The sequence below is a fragment of the Mus musculus genome, chromosome 15 (assembly GCF_000001635.26).
Source record: "Mus musculus strain C57BL/6J chromosome 15, GRCm38.p6 C57BL/6J".
In the NCBI taxonomy this organism is placed as follows: domain Eukaryota; kingdom Metazoa; phylum Chordata; class Mammalia; order Rodentia; family Muridae; genus Mus; species Mus musculus.
Window position 1 is genome coordinate 38183753 of NC_000081.6, and position 20656 is coordinate 38204408.

At 45.9% G+C, this 20656-nt stretch overlaps 1 long non-coding RNA gene across 1 annotated transcript; it reads right to left on the bottom strand.

Moving 5' to 3' along the window:
* Positions 1-256: 256 nt before the first annotated feature.
* Gm35167 lies at positions 257-15929 on the bottom strand. Its single transcript, XR_383954.2, has 3 exons — positions 15732-15929; positions 2748-3058; positions 257-819 (listed from the first exon to the last, which is right to left on the bottom strand). It is a non-coding gene; the product is annotated as a predicted gene, 35167 (long non-coding RNA).
* Between the last annotated feature and the right edge of the window lie 4727 nt (positions 15930-20656).

Consider the following 20656-nt stretch of genomic DNA (forward strand, 5'->3'; position numbering starts at 1 on the left):
TTGGACCACAGCTAGCAAATCCTTCTAATAATAAGTCCATTTCTCTCCTATCGATTCATTCTCTAAGTTCTGTTACTCTACAGAGCTCTGACTAACAGAGCAGGCTACTTTCACTTTGGGGATTTATTTGTATGATGCCAAGAATATTCTTTCTAACGCATGGAAGTCTAATACACAGCTTAAGTTTGGTAAAGTGGAAATCCAGGTGCCTTCTTGGGAGTTCTTAGTCTCATCAATAAGAGAACTTAAGGATGGATTCAAATGGAAACTTGAGGATAATTTTATTAGTGTTTAAAGAAAATTCCTCAGAGCAGGCAAGCTGTAAATCCCAGCTGCTACCTGGAGGAGGAGAGCAGGGGGGAAACACCCTGTTGAAGTCAACTCAGAGATGGTCAGACACTTGATGGATGAGCAGAGAGAGAGGCTTTAGGGAAAGTAAGAAAGCCCAAAATACCAGAAATAGTTCATTTAAGTTCTGGCCAGCATCTGAAAGAACGGGAAAGGATATACCCCTTGCTTTGCCACCAAATCCCCCATCTGCAAACTCCTGATGTCCAGGCGACTGACTGCCCCATCAGAATGTTATGTCTCCGCTCAGGCCCGAGAGTATCCATGTGAGCAGGGGTTCCTAGTTTAGTGCTAGTCCAACAGCTTCAGCATGGACACGAAAGACTCCAGTTGGACTTCAGCCTTCTCTGTTGAGTCTTGGTGTGGCTTGATCCCAACACTGGCCTCCGATTTTTACTTAGCAGCTGCAAGGATTCTTTCCAGAGCTTTTGGAGGGAATATGGCTTTGCTGACACGTCTGTTCTGTAATTTCTAAAAGAAGAGAAAATAAATTTGCATTGTACTATGTGCCAAATTAGTGGTCATTCTCTACAGCATTGCTACAAAACAAATATATTTGTTCTTATCCCAACTTTACACAAGAACATAGCTGGGCATGGTGGTGCAGGACTGAAATCTCAGCACTGGGTGAGAATCAGGACTCAAATTCAAGAGCATCCTTTGCTATGTAGGAAGTATGAGGCTAGCCTGGGCTATATGAAACTGTCTAAAGAGAAGAGTTAGGAGGAGAGAAAGGAGAGGAGAGGTGAGAGAATAGAGAGGATGACGGGGAGGGATGGAGGGACAGGGAGGGAGGGAGGGAAGGGAGAAGGGAAGGAAGGAGGGGGAGAAGGGGGAACAATCTTGCTCCAGTCTGTTTTTAAAGCAAAGAACCAACTTTGAGTAGTTGCAAATGAAGCCACTGAGTGCCCACTAGAGAAAAGATCAGACGCTAAAACAAAATTAGGACAAAGAAGTAGTTTCAGATTTCTGCCAGAGAAAGAAAAACAAGTTCGAATCATTTCATTTAGTGTGTGGCTTCACACAAATACCAGAACTCATTTAATTGGGTCAGGAGAAACCAACCCTCTTGAAAGGAGAAAGCTAGAAAATAGAAGTCAAGCTAACACGAAAAACAGTTTTGCCCTGCCCTCCACTGAAGAGACCGCCCAGCCTGAAGCAGCCCAGAGCAGCCACTGAAACGACATTCACAAAGCAAATAGGAGCAGGAAGCAGGCGGGCCTCTTAAAATCTGGGCATGGAATCATTGCGTACAATTGCTCCGTTGGAAGGATGGAGTCACAGGCTTGAATTTCATTGTTTCTTTCTTTGTGGAGCCGCTGAAATGGCAAGACCAAAGAGCATTGAATGCTCATGGTTCTCTGAGATGTAAACATCAGGGAATCCTTAATCCTTGAAGTCCACCCATTCCCCAAAGCGCCCAGGAACTCTGCCTGCTCGGGGAGGTTTAATCAACTCCCAGAGCACAAGGGACCACATTCTCCTAACCCAGATCATTCTCATGAGCCTTGCCTTTCTTGGAGGAAAAGAATGCATTTTTTCCCCAGTTACAAAATAACAAACATGCAACAGATAAAGACTGGAAAACTTGAAAAGGCACAAGAAAAGGGTGGGGGGGGGATCACTGCTATTCTAACTCTGATATATGTCATGTCTGGTTTCAAGAGAAACCAGAACTTTTAAAAAGTATTTTTAAACTAAATTTAATTTAATTTGCTTGGATATTGCTATGTAGATCAGGCAGGCTCAAATTCAGAGATCCACCTGCCTCTGTTCCTGGGTGCCACCACAGTCTGACTATTTTCATTTATGTGTCTGTGTGTCACGTGTGTACTAGCACCCACAGGAGCTGGAGTTATAGGTGATTGTAACCTCTCTGACCCAGGTACTGGGCACCTATCTGTGGCCCTGGGGAAGAGCAGTAGCACTCTTAACTGCTGAGCCTGTCCTCTGCCCCAGAGAGTTAAATGTGTGACTTTAGACCAAACTAAGAGCAAAGTGTGGTGACACACATGTGAGTGACATAGAGATGAGAGCACTTGTAATCACTATATAGAAGCCAAGGCAGGAGCATGGAGAGTTCAAGGTCAGGCTGGACCACTCAGCCAGACCCTTTGTCACAAGATAAAAATAACAGAGCTGGGGTATAGTTCTGCAGTGAGTACTTTATCTAGCATGTGAGTGAAGCCCTCAGTCTTCACTCACATGCTAGATAAAGCCAGGCAAGGAAGAAGGAAGGAAGGGAGGGAGGGAGGGAGGGAGGGAGGGAGGGAGGGAGGGAGGGAGAGAGGGAGGAAAGGAGAGAGGGAGGGAGGAAAGGAGAGAGGGAGGGAGGAAAGGAGAGAGGGAGGGAGAGAGGTAGAGAGGGAGGGAGGGAGGGAACCCATGTACTTACTCACATGGCTCAGATGTCCCTCTTTCCTCTCAAAATGGCATAGGTAGCAAGTAGCAAGCATGATTATTCCCAGTTTCTCTTCTGGTCAGACCAGACATCTGTCAGAGTCATCAAGACTTCTTGGATTGTGATGTCCTGAGTGAAAGATACCGGAGGGAGGGAATGGAAGTAGGAGGAGGTCGCTTCTGCCCGCCTGAGACCAAGCCTGTGAGAGCAGTCTCTTCTGGCTCTGAGCCTTGAGAGAAAGGAACCAGCTTGAATGTGCTCCACACCCCATGCAGTGGTTTGGGGAAATGGCTGCATCCTGCTTTTGACCTGGGACAGGGAAGAAGAAAGACAAACCTCTTTTCAGCTGAGGGTGAGCTTGAATACTCCATCTGCCTGACACTGTGCTGTTCTCTAAAAAAAAACCTAGACTAAGGAGACCACCCACTTTATTTAAGTCCAAAAGGGCTGATGACCTCAACTGACATCTGGGAGTGAGAAATACAAGCATGGCTCTATGTACATGTGTGTTATCTGTAACATGTACATTTTGTGCATTGTGGAAGGAAAAAAAACATGTTTAAAGAGATGTGTGAAGATGATTTATGCCTGCTGTCCCAGACACTAAGGACCCTGAGCTGTGCTGAGAGTGAAGGGCTCTAACAGACTCAAGTGTGGCCAACAGCTGGCCCCCAAGGTTCATTCTCTAATTTGGCCACTGACTCTTTCCTGAGACTAAACACCCAGGTCCAACAGTTAAGATTCATTATTTGGCTAACATGTCCAATCAGAATTTACCAGCTTCTCCTAGCACAGACTCCCCTCTTTTTCCTTCAAAACCCTTTTCCTACAAAAAGTGCTTGTTCTTGCTGCCTGTGTTGCCCACCTACCCACTAGGATAATACATCTCCTTTGTGCTGAGAATTTGGTGTTTGCATGTGTCCTATACAGACTCCATGGGTGCTGCCCTCACTAATAGAGGGTTTCAGGCCAGCCTGGGCAATTTAGTAAAATCCACACTCACACCCTGAGCCTGCTCACACACCCCAACCCTCCCATCCCCACCTCCCACCCCCACCAAAAGGGCCAGCTCCACTGTTTTGCCTGGGTGAGAACAGAGCTTTGCTCTCCCAAGTGCTGCTGCCAGTAAGAGATGAGGCCTGCTCTTCAGAGTGCCATCCAGTGAGGGGCAAGGCCAGTCCTGCACAGCCTCTAGACATCCGCATGGTCTCCAGCAGCTGCCCCAACCCCCCATGTTCTCTCGTGGTAATATAAGCCATGGGCATCGACCACCGACCCCTGCCACCGCGTAGCCACCAGCTCAAGCCCTCAGCAGCAGCTCAGGCTGAGACCTCACCATAGCCCCAGGTGGCAGGGCTGGCTGCTCACACACTCCACCCTTGAGTCTCCAGTTCCATCTTTATTCACAGTGCTCAAACTGCTCCACTTCTGTTTTCCATCTGACTATGCACATTGTGATGGCTCCTGCTGCAGGCTGGCCACACAGCTGGTGAGTCCCTACATTCTCCACCCATGCTGTGTGGCGTGGTAGCAAGCAGGTATCTATGGCCGGCCTGAGCTGTGCACTGGAGGGCAGGTCTGTGAGTGGCATGGTGGTCCGCAGGTCTCTGTCTTCCTCCTCTCTCACTCTGCTGTCTGCATTTGCTTTGCTTTGATTTTTGGGTGTCCTAGGCATAAGACAACTTTGGCCACCATGCCAGGCATCAAACTGGGATGATCAAAGGCCTGGCATCTGCTCTGCCCATGACTGACAGATATATGAACACCACCAGCACCAAGGTGTCTCTTTGCCCATTGCAAGAAGGACTAATATGTTTTAATAACATCAGCCAAACTGCAATAATTTGCTTGACAGGTATCTTGTTTGGGTAATTTGGTTTTTTTAAGTTCTACCTTCTGTATGAGTTTGTGTATAAAATCTGTAAGCAGATCTCTGGTTTGCTACACGCTGCTGTCACTGATGAGGGCCTGACAGAAACATGTAGTACAGCAAAGCTGAGAGAGCAAAGAGCGTCAACAAAGGGAGGGGTGTGAAGGTGTAGGCTGGACATAAGGAAACCAGCTAGAGACGGGAAACAGTGCCTCAGCATGCCTCTATGCCCACAATAGTCCATTATCTCCATTGGCTGCTCTTACTGCCAAGAGTCTAATACTTTGTATCTGTATAGTTGTTCCTTCTGGAGCTTGCGGTCCTCTCTGGGAGGCTTGTTTTCTGTTTGATTCCTGGAACATTTTTACTTTGTAAAAATGTAAAAAAATATCACTTTTGCTCTGTTGTCCCAAAATTTTCTTAGTTAGGGTTTTCTTGCTGTGAAGAAACAGGGCAACAACAGCAACCCTTATAAAGGAAAATGTTGAATTGGGGCTGGCTCACAATTTCAGAGGTTTAGTTCGTTCATCATCATGGCAGAAAGGCGGTGAAATGTAGGCAGACATGGTGCTAGAGAAGCAGCTGAGAGTTTTACATCTTGAGCTGCAGGTAGCAGAAGAGACTGTGTCCCAGACTGGGCATAGCTTGAGCACAGGAGACCTTAATGCTACCCTCTAGTGACACACTTCATCCAACAAGGCTACACCCACTCCAATGAGGCCACACCTCCTAGTAGTGTCATTCCTAGGGGCCTAACATTCACTCACACACATGAGTCTCTGGGGGCCATTCCTAGTCAAACCACCACAGTAGATTTATACTTTTCTTCTAGGTAGTTCTTGCTGTTTTGATACACAGGCGTCTAGAATAGTGGTCCTGTCTATTCATCTTCATCTATCGTTTAGAAAGATGCTCTGGAGGTTGGAATGAGAAACATTCCCCATAGACCCATGTATTAGAACATCTGGTCTCTAGTTGGTGGTGCTGCTTGGGAGGCTGTGAAACTTTAGGATGAAAGTCTTGTGGCGGCAAGTATGTCGATGAGAACAGGCTTTCAGAGTGGGTAGCCTCTCCCCATGTCTAACTCAAGCTCTGCCTTTTGTTTGTAGTTGAAATGTAATCAGTCACTTCCTGCTCCAGCTGCCTGCCTCCATGCCTTCACACCCTTACGGATAGCTAGCCTCTGGAACCATAAGCCAAAATAAACTACGCATTAAGTTGCCTTTGATCATGAAGTTTTACCATAGCAACAAAAAAGTAACTGCCACAGATGCCAGTTCCAGAAAGACTATAATGGCAGGAGTTGTCTATTTTAGAATTGCCTTCTGGACCTTAAAGTGTATCTTCTTAATCAAAGCTAGAGTTATGGCTTTTCTAGTGAATTAATATTTATGCTAAGCCTGAATAAGACTGCATTTGTCTCTTCTTCCTATAAAATACTTTGAATTTTTCAAACGCAAGTTGTCAGCATGAATCATTGCATTTCTTGACCTGAAGTTAGAAAGTATGACTCTGCCTTTTCTTGGTGCTGACAATTGAAACCAAAGCCTTGTACATGATCAGCAAGAACTGCAGCATGGAGCTACAGCCCCAGTACCGGGGTGATGGTCAGCAAGTACTGTAGCATGGTGCTACAGCCCCAGTACCGGGGTGATGGTCAGCAAGTACTGCAGCATGGAGCTACAGCCCCAGTACCAGGGTGACAGTCATTGTTACTTTACTGAGTTTGGTTCTGACACTGCTGCCTGTACATAAAGTCAGAGCCCAGAGGCTAAGTCCTCAGTGCCACAGGACACCTCAACTTCAGATGCCAGTTACAATCTGGGCCTCTGGTACTTCTGCCCCCGCAATCAATAAGTCAGAGATTCCATTTAAAAAAAACAAAACAAACAAAAAAAAAAAACCTTAGGCAGTTTAAGGGATAGCTGTTCCAAGATCACTGAAGTAGTCAAATCCAAGGATGCACAAGTCCTGGATAAAGATGGCACATCAGTGGCTCTATAGGTAAAGTTCTTGCCATCCAAACATGAAGACTTGAGCTTGGACCCCCAGCACCCAGTGTTGGGGATATAGAGACAGGTAGACCCTCTGTGCTGTCTGGACAGCTTTTAGTTCAGAGAACTTATTTCAAAAAAAATAATAATAAGGAAGGCCAAGAGAAGTCATATGACTTCCTCCCTCTGGCCTTCACATACATGAGCACAAATGTACATGCTAAAGAACACACACACACCGGGCAGTGGTGGCACACTCCTTTAATCCCAGCACTTCGGAGGCAGAGACAGGCAGATTTCTGAGTTCGAGGTCAGCCTGGTCTACAAAGTGAGTTCCAGGACAGCCAGAGAAACCCTGCCTTGAAAAAACAACAACAACAACAACAAAGCACACACACACACACACACACACACCACACACACACATCCCGCAGGGCGTTTGTGTGTAACCCATGTACATACCCCATATACTTTAAATCATCTGGATTGCTCATTCTATCCAAGGCAATATGAATGTTATGTCAATTGTTGCTACATCGTGTCATTTGGAATACTGACAAGAAAAAAGAAATCTGTACATGTTCAGTATGGTCAAATTTTTTTCTTACTTTTCTTCAGAAGCCAGAAGAGGGTGTTGGATCCCTTGGAACTGGAGTTGGCAGACAGTTGTGAGCTGCCATTTGGATTCTGGAAACCAAATCCTAGCTCTTTAGAGATATAGCCAGTGCTCTGAACAGCAGAGCCATCTCTCCAGCCTTGCACCCTTCCCCCCACAGCACTTATAAAACTATAGATTCACTGGGCAGTGGTGGCGCACACCTTTAATCCCAGCACTTGGAAGGCAGAGGCATGGGGATCTCTGGCCTATAGAGCCAGCCTGGTCTATAGAGCAAGTTCCAGGACAACCAGGGCTATACAGAGAAACCTGAAGCCTCGTACTTCTTTGTAGGTAATCGCCTCATCACCAAAATACATCCCCAACCTCTAAAATGTTTCTGATCTTTGTTTGGTTGAATCCATAGATGCAGAAACCATGGATACAGAGGCCCACTTTGTGCTCACTTTCACTGTGCCCTTTAGTGTGAAGAGGCATTTTCAGAGACAAAGTACATAGACTTTCATCGCAGGTCATTACTAAGAAATGGCTAATTCAGGCTGGAGAGATGGCTCAGTGGTTGGGGGCACTGACTGCTCTTCCAGAGAGGCCTTGGGTTCAAATCCTATCACCCATATGGTATCTCACAACTGTCTGTAACTCCAAGATCTGAGACTCTCACATATACACACGTACAAGGAAAACACCAATGCACATAAAATAAAAGTAAACAAATGAAAAAAAAAGATTTAAAAAAAGAAATGGCTAATGTGGCATAGATTTTGGTGATGGAAGGTACTGACTGAGCCAGTTAGCTTTCCTCTCCAAGAATTTTATTTTTCCTATTAGTAGACAAAAAGTAATTTTTATATTATGCTAATTACATCTGGAATTTTGTCAGCATAAATTTTGTGGGGATATATTTTTTTGTCTTATAAGCATGTACAGAATAAACTCAGCTTTACCTTTAGTCAACGAAGCTCTGATATTTTCTACCTGGCGCTTAACAGAGTGTGGACCTAAAGGCTGTTCAGCAAACTATAGCTGTGATGTTATTGTTTATGGTTAGAACAACGTGTTTTATATAGATATCTAGCATGGGCTATGACATTGACATTGGATGTACAGGATAGCCTACTAGTCAGCACAAAATGACCAGGACACCCAAATGTAAGCAGCGATATGATCTGTTGTATGACTACTTTGTCACAGCCTTACTTTTGTGCAGGCTTTGTATAGATAAGACCTTGAGGCAAGCACTGAATGCCTGCCTTGGCTTCCCTAGTATGACCGACTGTCACCTGGAATTACAAGCTCACCTCAGTGTTTGTCAGGCTGCCTTATCATAGCAGTCAGATGTACCACATAGTACCAGTGGGTTTAAAGGGTATGGAAGATTTTCTCTTATTTTTAGTTTATATGTGTGAACATTTCCCTGCACGTGTATGTGGACTATGCCCGGTGCCCACAAAGCTCAGAATCTGGTGTCTGATCTGTTGGAACTGGAACTAGGCATAGCCATCATATGGGATCTGGGAACCAAACCCTGATCCTCTGTAAGAGCAACAAGTGCTCTTTACCAGTGAGCCATCTCTCCAGCCCCATTTTTTTTTAATTTCTGTGTTGTATTTAATATGAAGGGACTGCATGTGCACAGACATGGATTCTTTTTTTAAAGAGTGGAACTGTGATGTTCCTATTTGACCATGTTCCAGGAAAGACATAGAAGAATAAAGTATGTGCTCAATAAACTCTTGCCAATGGAGGAAATGAGTCAGGGCCACGCTGTGCACAAGTGTGTGCTATCATAGCCTCCACTGTGCTGAAGTCTCACCCAGAGCTCAAGAGCGTGCATGTGTGTTTTGGAGTTTCAGAGACAATGTGGTTTCAGGACTCAGATTCTTGAATTTTGAACCTCAGCTCTACCACGTACCAGCTATGTGGCTTCAGGGAAACTATGTAATTGTAATGCTTTGAGGATCATGGCAGCACTGGTTTTGTGGGTATGCCTGTAAGTTTTATATTAGTTCTATTTTTAGACCTGATGTAAGTTATTTAACATACAATTGAATCCCATCATCTGTCATCTCTGTTCCCTGTGTGGTGTGGGTTTTGTTTGTTTTGTTTCTTAATTCACTGACACAACACATTCCACAGTGCTTAAACCACCCCGAAAGGTGGCACACACCTGTACATTTGCTTTCTCTGACTAGCCTACCCAGCCCTGTGGACGGCTGAAAGGAAGAGAAAGGGGGCGTATGCCCACCCCACCTTCCTCCCCTGATGTCTGAGCTTAGAGCTGCCACCAGGCTACCCTTCCTTTAGAGGCCTTGTTCACCACTTTGGAATTTACCATCTGTTCTCTGTATGTAACCTGACACACACACCTGAACCTAAGGTCATACCATGCCACCACATACACATCACCAAGACTCTGCTAGAATGGTCATCTTGTGAAACAACCCTCTTGTTCTCTGTCCCACTGACCTAAGACCTAACATGCACACGGTGCTTAATCACAGGAAAGTCTAAAGGCTCAAGAGAAGCCTTAAGAGCAAATTGGGGGAGGGGTGGATAACAATCTGACTTGACAAAAGCTTGTTATTTAAAGCTGGCACAGCCAGGCAGTGGTGGTGCACACCTTTAATCCCAGCACTTGGGAGGCAGAGGGAGGCAGATTTCTGAGTTCAAGGCCAGCCTGGTCTACAAAGTGAGTTCCAGGACAGCCAGGGCTATACAGAGAAACCCTGTCTTGAAAAACAAAACAAAACAAAACAAAATGAAAGTTGGCACAATAATTAACATCTACAAAAGAAATGTAAATTGGAAAAAAATAGTACAAAATTCTGTAAGGTACCCTGGGATTTCAGCTGAAAGTCTGGGCAATTCATGCCCCTTCTGTGATTGGCTGATGGGTTACCCATAAAGTGGGACTTCCTAAGACTGCGCTGATCAGGTGGCTGGAGACAACAGAACTGTGGTTTATTACAGAGCTGGAGGTCAGAAACCAGAGGACACTCCCCTAGCATCCTGCCTCCGCAGCTTTTGGCTTACTGCCTCTCTTTGACATTCCCTGACTTGAAGAAGCCTCCTTTGTTTTCTAGGGCAGAAATTATAGGTGGATGTAAGAAGGGGGAGAAAGGGGAAAGAGAGAAAAATAGCAAACGTCTTCTCTTATACTGAAAATCTAGGTTTAAGTACATAGATGCAAATACACACAAGCACATGACACTATAGTCAATTCTGAAGGGAAAGCCTGGGGTCCAGCGGTCTCACCTGCTAGGCTCAGTCACCCATCCCCAATGCCAACCAAGGAGGTGGGTGGAAGTTCAGTGCGGTCACATTGGGGAGAGGTCTAATGATCCACATCCATCTTTGGTATACTGAGGCGAGCATTAGGCTTAAATAGAGGAGGGACCGGAGCGAGCAGTGGGCGAGAGCTGTGCAGAACTGAGCAGTTCTGTCAAGGTCAGCTCTCAGTGGCCATTCCTCAGCTCTGCTTCAGCAAAGTGGGCAAAGCACTGAAGTGGTTCTCAACCTGTGGGTCGTGACCCCTGTGCAGGTCACGTGACCTTTACACAGGGTTAACTAAGACTATTGGAAAATGCAGATATTTACATTACTATATATATATATATATATATATATATATATTTTTTTTTTTTTTTTTTTTTTTTTTTTTGGTTTTTTCGAGACAGGGTTTCTCTGTGTAGCTCTGGCTGTCCTGGAACTCACTTTGTAGACCAGGCTGGCCTCGAACTCAGAGATCCGCCTGCCTCTGCCTCCCAAGTGCTGGGATTAAAGGCGCGCACCTCCACACCTGGCAGTTGAGAACTTTTCAAAGGTGTTTTATAAGCAATCTAGCTCTCAGAGGATGACTCCTCCTGGGCTGGAGAGATGGCTCACAACCATCTGAAATTAGTCGCCTTCCTTTGGCCTCTGTGGGCACTGCATGCAAATGGTGCACAGACAAACATTCATACACAAAATATAATAAAATATTTTTAAAATGCCTCCCCCAAAAGAAACAAACAAACAAAAACTCTAGAGCTGGTTTATTACAGAAAAGAGGGGCAGCAGGTTAGGTCTCTCTCCCAGGCCCATTTACCTACAAGGTTTCCTGGAAAGGGAGAAGACTTTCACTATCATGGGCCACATGCCACTTTGCTCAGAATGTGCCTGCCCTTGTGTTAGAAGTCCCTCTGTGTGGAGACCTCATCATGCTAGTGGGTTCAAAGGAAAGCATGCTAACACTCAGGATTGGATCTGGGATTTTGGTCTTTGTCTAGGTTAAGATTTCATTGCTGTGAAGAGACACCATGACCATGGCAGCTCTTATAAAGGACGACATTTAACTGGGGCTGACTTACAGGTTCAGAGGTTTAATTTAGTTCATGATCATCATGACAGAAAACACGGCAGCATGCCAGAAGACATAGTGCTAGAGAAGCAGCTGAGAGTTCTGCATCTTGATCTGAAGGCGTAGCTTGAGCATAGGAGACTTCAAAGCCCACCCCCACAGTGACTTACTTCTTCCAACAAGGCCACACTCACTTTAATAAGGCCACAACTTCTAAGAGTCCCTATGAGCCAAGCATTCAAACACATGAGTCTATGGGGGCATACTTATTCAAGCCACCACAATGGTAACCGGTGAGTCTATGCAAGAGGCTGCTGCAGCTGGCCCCATGAGCTGCATCTCCCAGTCCCAACTCTGTGTCCACACAGCCTTCCGTCTTCATCGGCAGCTTCCTTCTCTTCACAAACTTTCCCCTCTTTAATTTTATTTTTTAAGAAGGTTATTTTTATTTTATGTGTATGTTTGCTGTATGTTTGCAAGCATGTGTGTGCCTGGTGCCCAGGAAGACCAGAAGTCAGCAGATCCCCTGGAACTGTAGTTACAGGTCGTTGTGAGCTACCACGTGGGCTCTGGGAACTGAATCTGGGTCCTTGGTAAAAGTAGCGAGTGCTCTTAAGTACGTTTATTTTATTTTTTAAGATGTATTTATTTTATTTATATGAATACACTGTAGCTGTCTTCAGACACACCGGAAGAAGGCATTGGATCTCATTGCAGATGGTTGTGAGCCACCATATGGTTGCTGGGAATTGAACTCAGGACCTCTGTGAGAGCAGTCAGCGCTCTTAACCACTGAGCCATCTCCAGCCCTCCTTACTTTTATTTTTAAAATTACATTTATGCATATGTGTATGTATTTTGTGTGTATATGTTTGTATGTATGTAATATATATGTATGTGTATGTGTATGTGTATGTGTATGTGTATGTGTATGTATATGTATATGTATATGTAGGCATCCACATGCCCTAGCAGGCTTGGACTGGTCAGAGAACAACTTTCAGGAATTGGTTCTCCTTCTACCATGTGGACTCTGGGAACTGAGCTCAGATTGTGGCTTGATGGCAGGCACCTTTACCAGTTGAGTTGACTCCAATTTTCCCTCTTTAAAAAGGACACCAAACAGAATGGGTGACAGTCCCTTTGGATGGTCTTATAACTAGATTTGCCTGTATCAGAGACCCTGCTTACGAATAGATCACATTTGGAATTTCACCGGTATGAATTTCAACATATCTTTTGTGGGAGCACAATTTAACCCAGAGAGATAGCATTGAGCTACCATCTAAGTCTGAGTGGCCTTGAAGTGGTGCTGCCTCAGCCGAGCCAAAGGACCCTCTGGGGTGTGGTGAGACTTATATTTTGCTTTTGTTTTTTGTTTATTTGTTTGTTTGTTTATTTTTCAACTTGACAGAAGCTAGAATTATCTGGGTAGAAAAACTTCAATTCAGAAATGTCAGGGCTAGAGAGACAGCTCAGTAGTTAAGAACACTAACTGCTCTTTCAGAGAACCCAGGTTCAATTCCCAGCACCCACATGGCAGCTCACAACTGTTTGTAACTTCAGTTCTAGGTCACCTGACATTTTCACAGAGAATGCACATGAAAAATAAAGGGGGAGGTTCCATTATAATGCTTATAGACAAGTCTGTGGAGGATTTTCTTGATTGCTAACTGATAGGAAAGGGCACCCTCCTGGGGTAGTACCAGAACCGAGGTGATGGCCCTGCTGTGCTATTAGGAAGTGGGTTGAGCAAACCACAAGGAGCAAGCAGGTACCCAGTTCTCCCTCCTCCAGGATCCTGCCTACCTTCAGTGATGGAGTGTGCCTTGAGATGTAAAAGCAGAAATTCGCCCTTTCCTCCGCAAATTAGTTTGGTCATGGTGTATTATGACAGTAATTGAAACCCTGACTAGGACGCGGGGTTTGCATCGTTTCAGTCCCTGCACTTAGCTGCAGGAGAACCCAGGAAACAGCTGCTGTAGTAGTGTGAATTTGTTAGCTAATAAGGGAAGCAGGTGCCCTTAGGAGCTTGCAAGCCTCCACTTCACAGTGTAGGAAGCGTCCCGCCCTCTGAAAGGCAGTTCACTGTACCTTCGTTATTTCTTTTTCAGCTGAAACTCTTTGGAGGAACTTATAATGAGCTAGTCAACATTACTAAGATACTCTGACTCATATCGTTTTAGTCTGGTTAGAGTAAAGTTGGCTCATTATAATACCGAATTACACATATCTAAAATACGTGTCTTCCCCCACCCTCCGCCCCTGTACTTTCCTTTTGACCTATGACCTCAAAATGAGCATGCTCAAAGATGTACGCCTGAAACTGCGCATGCCCAGAACTGTGCCCCTCGTGCCTATGCATGCTCTTTTACGTTACTCTGAATGGACCCTTCAAGCTTCTCCTCTTCAGTGAGAGCAGCGTTTGGGAAAATAGCCCCGTTTCAGTCCTTACTGGCTGTAGATGAGACATCTCTCTCCTCTTTCCTGTTCTGGCATGTGGTGTTTGTAATCCCTGAGGTGGGCCCCAGACATAGCAGACACATTGTAGGACACTTGTTACTGTTTGCTTCACAGAGCGGAAACAGGCCTAATGGCCTGGTGAGGTCAGCAGACAAAGATTAGATCCCCCGAGGACTCCAACGGTTCTGAAAGGTGGGACTTGTCTGCGTCACTGCCACCCCTGTTGGTCCTCCCTGTCCTGTAGCTAGGTAAGAACCAGCCAATCAGTGGTTGGGTATGGTGACAGTCCAGTCTCCGTGGGTCACGTGGCTCACTCAGCCTTAACTATCGTCATCACAGGAAAACAGGAGTGAAATGTTTCTCCCCCTGGTCAGACTGTTACAGTCCTTGGGTTTTGTGATGAATACCATGGTCAATTGAGGAATGATCTGGAAACCACACTAGGGAGCCCTGTGTCAAAGATGGCAATCGCCTGCCCCCCAGCCCTACACATTAGGACCCCAGTCTAGGCATGGGCTCCAGCTTTCTCAGTTAACTCCCAGACAATGTTTAATAGATTTTAGTATTTCCACTCTGTTTCCATTTAAAAGAGCTGAAGCCCATGGCTATCAAGGAAGTGATGGTAAAGTCCCTGCTGCAAGACACTACAGTCTCCCAGCACGCGCAGACACACAGAGGGGAGAGGGGAGGGGGGGGAGAGAGAGAGAGAGAGAGAGAGAGAGAGAGAGAGAGAGAGAGAGAGAGAGAGAGAGAGAGAGAGAGAGAGAGAGAGACCCTCACTCACTCAGCAGCGCTTAAGCTCAAAATAGTGCAATGGCCTTCACCTTGAGAGAGCGCCCCTTTGCTCTCCAGGAACCTTGCCTCTCCCGAGTGGTACCACAGGTTTGGCTCATTGCTCACTGACCATCAAAGCAACCAACAAAGGTCCTCCTCTGCTTCCCTTTGTTTACCCCCGCCTCTGCCTCCGGTACTCCGCCTCCGCCACACTGCAGGCTTACCCAGCACCTTTTATTTTTAGGACCTCAAAATGTTCAGAACAAGACATTTTTTTTTCTTATTGTCTTGTGTTCATGACTTGGAAAATGGAAATCACAGACTATTATGAGCATAATGACTCCAGTGATTATGCAACAAAGAGCTCAAGATAAAGTACCGGAGGAGAGGCTCCTCCTGGCTCCGGCCGTGGGGGAGGGATCTGGCTGCCAACAAGAATAAACCCAGCTGTACTTCAGCTTCCAAAGCCACTGACCAAGCTCCTACAGGGGACTTGCTGGTCAACTGCTTCTTCCTAGCAGGGACCCGAGTGACAGGCAGGGAGCCATGGACTGTCTGGACTTGAGGTTCATCCATGGTAGCCATTTCATCAGTTATTTTAAAAGCATTGCAAATCAGAAGAGCAGTTCGGCACGTTCTCTGTCATTATTTTTTTCTACCAGAGACATATTAATATGGATGTGGCTAGCAGGCTCCAAGCTTTGAATTGCTCTCATTAAATCACAGCTGGCTGGGAACTCGCGGCAGTCCTGCGCCTTTATTTCTTAAGCCGATTTTATAATGAAATTAAAATGGACTCCTCCTGACATCCCTTCCCTGGAAGCCAGCAGCTTAGCCCTCTGGGGGAGTGGGTTCTGATGACGTTCTATTCTCAAAAGAAATGCATATGCGATTTTAGTAATTAAAACATTTAATTTGGTGATTACCTTCACAAAAAGAAACTGCTGGAATTGTCTCGGTAGGGGAATGTTCCATCCAGCTGTTACAGCTGGGGGGCTCTTCCCTTTATGAGAACAGCCCACCTGCTTGGGATGATGTCCTGGGGCCACTCACCACATCCGGGGTTTTCTGAGAGGAAGTATGTCTAACCAGATAGCCCCAACACTATTATTTTCCTCTGCTGACATGCATAGTTGGTTTCTGAGACATAGTATCTATTTTTTACCAAGAGGTAAGGAAAAAGCTGATTCATTGTACCTCCAAGGGAATCCCTTCTGGGAGGATCATACCCAGAAGGAGGATAGACATTGCATAGAACCGCTTTTGCACTTAAATAAAACTAGTGCCCTGAGGTAAATTCACCCAGGAAGCTTGTTAGATGAAGGGATACTTAGACCCCACCCTAATACCCGCTGAGCCTGCAAGAGCCTGGCTTGGGGATGGCGGCGGGGTGGGTGGGGGGAGAGAGAGATGGGGGATAGAGAGAGGGGGTGAGGGGGAGCGCGGGGGGGAGGGGCGGGCGGGGAGCTGGCAGATACTCGGAACTCTGGCTACTTAACAAGCTCCCTTATCGATTCATTTGTTCCCTGTAGTTCGGGGGCCACAGACACGGGAGGCATCTACAGATCAGCAGTTAGGGTGTCACCCTGAGTCACTTAGGGAATGGTGGTGTTTCACCTTTGATTAGGGGCAGCTGAGCTTATCTACCTGGAAGACTGCTTTGTTTGGAAATGACAAAGTAGAAAATGAGGTGCAATTAAGCTTTTCACAAAGCAGCTAATCATCTCATCCCTTCCAGTACCACAGAGCCAGCCTTCCTGTCCCTGGATAGTTAGGAAAGTCAGTAAGACTCCATATTGTGTGGGCTGGAGGGAGGGCGTGCAAAAGCCCCGACATTTTGTAGCCAGCCCCAGAGTAGAGCAGACCCCTCGGGTCTCTTAGTCTCACCCCCTGCTGTGTTCAGACTCTTAGAAACTACAGAGAAAGAGTCTGTCACGTTTGCTGGTGGTTCTTTTTTTATTCTATTTTTAAATCTTTTTTCCCCTTCAGTAGATTCCAAATGCCAGCTCAAGGGAGACCTGGGCTGGGCTGAGCCTATCAGCCTCCCGGGAGCCAATTAAAAATATGGATACCTGCACTATTGTTAAATGGCTTGGAAGCTGCACTCTGAAATCTGGTGCCAGGCTTGGCACTTGGGAACTGCTGTGAGCTGAGAGTACTTGTTAGGTCATGGTGTTATTAGAAATAATTTCACAGAGAAATGTTGTGAAGCAAAAGGAGACTTCCATGTCAGCAGGCGGGACCTGACCCCGGTGAGGTCAACCAGCTGTACCCATAGGATATCCTTACCAATGAGAGCTCAAAGATTCGCTCTAAGGAGAGGCCGTGCAACACCTGTCCTCTATTTAGCACTGGCAACTTCTTGATCCTAATTTCATAGGCTGCTATCTCTTATATTTGGGGGCAGGGTGGATGGAGTCTCACCTGAGCAGAAGCTGTAATTCAGGCTAGCCTCGAACTCATAATAATCCCCATGCTTCTAAATTACAGATGTCCACCACCAGGTCCAGCTCCATTGGAAAAGATTTTTAAAGCAGATTTCTTTTTTCTTTTTTTATTCTCCTAAGCAGAGAGAACGTAGGTCTATTAAGGAGAAGTGAGAAAGAGCTTTAGAGAGTAGGAGAGGTGCCTACTCTTACAGAGATGTTTTTGTGTTTGGTTAGGTGAATACTCAGGTGTGCAATCAGAGAGGAAAAGAAACAGCCCAGGTTTGTACTGGTTTTGGTTTCTTTGGGATGGATACTCCTTGTGTGGTAGATTTCCTCTCTTCTTCTTCCTTCCCTCCTGTCCCTTTTCTTTCTTTCTTCTCTGTCTTCTTCCTTTGTGTGAGTGTTGAGGCCTCCAGCTCTCTAAACAGTCCCCACCAGCCCCACCTTGACAGGTTCATGACCACAGTTTGAGGTGGCATTGTTTGACTCTGGTGCCTCTGCTCCCTCACAACTCTGGATAGTTCCATACTCCCAGAAGATCATCCTGCAGACAGTCATCTGTGTGTCACTGTGGTACCATGGGCTGAGCGCTCCCAAACCCTCTCTCTAGGTTTGCTGTGAGGAGAGCTCTGCCCCAGGGGCACTGTTATGGCCAACTCCTTAGCAAGCAGGGTATGCAGAAGGAGCAGGAGCTAAGAGCTTATGGCAGTGAAGGTAGACATGAGGACACACACCTATGAGCCCTGCACTTGTGATGCAGAAGGAGGAGGGTTGCTTCCGAGGTCCAAGGCAACCCAGGCTCTGTAGTGAGAGCAGCCTGACAAGAGCCACATAGAAGGCTTGGATGAGAACAAACAACAGAACTGAAAGAGGGAGAAAGGGTGTTTGTGAATTCTGCCCCTGGTAACGCAGCGAAGATGGAGTTCAGAGAAAAGGAAATGGAGATGCTGCCTGCTGCCTCAGAATGCAGGGAGCTGAGTGCTGAGCCAGCTGCAGCCAGAAAGAAAGGGGGGGCGGACACAACAAGACACAGCTAGATACCACAGGGAGAAAGAGTGCGCACACAACACGGCTAGAGTGTGGTAACACTTACCCCTTGAGGTAGAGTGGAGTGGAATATATCCAATTAATCATTCAAATTTGTTCCTGAGGAACCAGGATGCTCAGATACAAATTTCAAAAACTTAAAACTGCTCTAGGATGTGAAACCTGTGATAGATATGAAATTAACACATATTTGCCTAAGTAGATTACAGTGTGATAGGTAAATAATAGAAATGAAAGCAAGGGTTGCTGGGAAATAGCTCATTTGCATGAGTGAAGAAATGGGAGCAGCTGTCGACCTGAAAAAAGTAGATGCCCCAGTGTGGTGGGAAACACCTTTCTTCCTCTTAGTGGCCCTCATGGGGAACTCTTTGCCTGTGAAAGAAAAGCCAGACATTTGCACTATTGTTTTGGTTTGGTTTGGTTTGGTTTGGTTTGGGTTTTTTCGAGACAGGGTTTCTCTGTATAGTCCTCGCTGTCCTGGAACTCACTCTGTAGACCAGGCTGGCCTCGAACTCAGAAATCCGCCTGCCTCTGCCTCCCGAGTGCTGGGATTAAAGGCGTGTACCACCACCCCCGGCTGCACTATTGTTTTCTATGTTTTATTAGTATGTCACATAGATTTAGGACAGAAAAATAAGGACATCAGAACCCATGAACTACTCTATTTTCAAGTGACTTGGCTGCATGCATGTGCAAGCACATGCATGCATGCAGAGGATGGGAAGGGCAAGTTAGGAAAATGCGATTTTAGTATGAAAAATACCACCATGTAATGTGCTACTAAAAATGATTTGCTGCTGGCATTGACAGATGAGCAGAGTGGGTTGGAGCCAGCTTGCTTTCAATGGCAAAAGCCTATGGTAGGTTCTCAACTGGGTGTTGGATGAGATCATACCAGGTGCTTGATGCTGGCCCTGATGGAAGTGGCGATACCACAGAAATTGGCAATTCCAGCTGATCAAACTCTGGCTCTAGAGAGCTACTTGTTAGCAATCTCTTACCACCTAACCATGGGCAAGTTTTCTTGCCAATCAATGGATCAAGACCAACCAAGAGCATTCACCTACTTGGCCACCATAGTGAAACACCATGAACTGGGTGGCTGAAGCAATAGGAATCCATTGCTGACAGTCCTGTAGGCTTAAAGATTATCATGGAGGTGTCAGCAAGTCTCCTTGGCTTATGTGTCCACCTTCTCACAGTAGCAGGTGGTCCTTACTTTACACACATGTATCCTTGGGTGCTTTCCTCTTCTTAAATGATACCAATCATATTGGATCCGTGACTTAACCGAAATGACCTTGTTATCAAACTTGAGGCACAGCCTGTGCCCCCAAGTCAGGTCTGGCCATCTCACTAAGACAATTAAAAGAATCAAATTAAAAGTGGAAAGTAAAAAAGAGGAAGTTTATTCAATGTGGTCGTGTTGGGAACAGGAGCAAGGAGACCCAGCAAACCCTTCAGGTCAGTCTTGTGACAGGGTCTCTGATGTGTGATCACAGTTTAATCAGAGGCCAAGGATGTGAGCATCTAAGCAGCCCCAGTCATACTGTGGCCCTGTGCACCACTGAGCCACCACTGTTGTCTGGGCTTCAGCCCCTCATGAAAGGCAGTCAGACAACTTGCTGGCACTGTGCGAAGTCTCTTTCCAGGAGACACACTCGATCTCTGGCCGTCCTTTTGGTTAGCCCAGTATGAGATTCTAATGGAAATTCCTATTTCTTTGGGGTCCATTGTTTCTATCGTCTGATAGTCAGACCAAGAGACACAGAAAAGGTCTCTTTTTATTATATCTTTATTTTTAAACCAGGCATAGTGGTACATACCTTTAATCCCATCACTTGAGAGGCATTGGCTATGAGTTCAAGGGCACTGGTCTACATAGTGAGTTCAAAGACAAGCAGGGCTACACAGAGGGACCCTTTCTCAACAAATAAATAAACAAGAATATCTTCACTTCTGCCAGATCTATTACAACCCCATTCAACATTAATTATGGTTTTTTTTTAAGGGCACAATCCTCAAATAGCTCAAATCACACTGGGTTAGGGTTTCTGTATCAGAATTTGGAGGAATGCAATCTGGGCTGTGTACCATGCGCGACGATTTCAAGGAGAAATGTCTCTCACAGGTTCATGCATCTGAACACTTGGTCCCCAGCTGGTGGCGCTGTTGTTGGAGGTGGGTCCTTAGGAATGAGCCTTTGAGAGTTAGAGGCTTTACTGTGTTTCCCAGCTGAGTCCTCTGCCTCTCGGGTACCACAATAAAACAAACCACTCCGCGTAAGATTCTGCCACAGTGAAGAGTCCACCTCAGCCACATGATAGAACTAGACACCCATTAAATCACAAGCCACAAAAGCTCCCCACCCTTTA